This window comes from Phyllobates terribilis, unplaced genomic scaffold (genome assembly GCF_046119375.1).
Source record: "Phyllobates terribilis strain yellow unplaced genomic scaffold, ASM4611937v1 Scaffold_565__1_contigs__length_1073536, whole genome shotgun sequence".
Taxonomy (NCBI): domain Eukaryota; kingdom Metazoa; phylum Chordata; class Amphibia; order Anura; family Dendrobatidae; genus Phyllobates; species Phyllobates terribilis.
In genome coordinates this window covers 769,617-770,632 of record NW_027363325.1, presented here as the reverse complement: position 1 = coordinate 770,632, position 1,016 = coordinate 769,617, and positions in this window count along the sequence as shown.

Genomic DNA, 1,016 nt, shown 5'->3' with positions numbered 1-1,016 from the left:
GAAGACAAAGATGGTCATAATGGCCACAAGGTGAGAAGAACATTTGATGGGATTTATCCTCACAGAGGATGATCTTACCGGGCCCAGCTTGATGACCCATAATTGAATCCGGCCATGGGGTTAAAGGCTTTCTTATCCTCCGGCCACTGTAGCTGATGGTTGTCCAGAACTGGCCTGAATGGTACGAATGGCGGCTTTGCTCTCCTTTTCTCTAGATCCTCCCAGCCGATGTTGGTAAAGAATGGATGCTCTCTGATGTTCCCGCACACATCCAATCGTTTCTCAGGATTTTTGCACAGCAGCTTCTTGATAAGAGCTTTCAAGTCAGCATCAAGCCAAGATGGAATTTCAGGCTCTCCTCTGGTTATCGCTGTGTAAGCCATTTTGCTGAAAGAGCCGGTGTAAAATGGGGAGCGTCCTGTTGCCATCTTGGACACCACAATCCCCAGGCTCCACCAATCCACTGCTGTGCCATATCCTTTTTTGAGAAGCACCTCAGGGGCCATGAAGTGGAAAGTGCCCGTCACTCCTGAGATGTTTTTGGAGGAGGTGACCCCATCTTGGGCAAGCCCCAGGTCAACTACACGGATGTGGCCATCGGCATCCAACATGATGTTTACTGGCTTAATATCTCTGCAATGAAATAAGAAAACATAATAAGAAATCTACCCCATGATACAGGAGATGGAAAATGGGTCACTGCAAGATCAGATGGACTAGGCAGACAGGAGCCCAGGAAAGTTGGGGGCAATTTTTTGAGCATGTAGAGGGGACAGAGAGAAGGAGGAAAGTTGTGCTTACCGGTGGACGATGTTGTGTCCGTGGAGGAACTGGAGACCACATACAATCTCTGCTGTGTAGAATCTGATGGAGAGAACAGAGTGTAGTATCAATGTCATCACTGATACCTCCTTCCCTCCTGGGCTACATGACCTGCCAGTCCTCTCCCAGCTACATCTCCACCTCTGCTTTTATTTTCACCCCTCTGCTCTCTTTTTCGTATATCTTCCTCATAC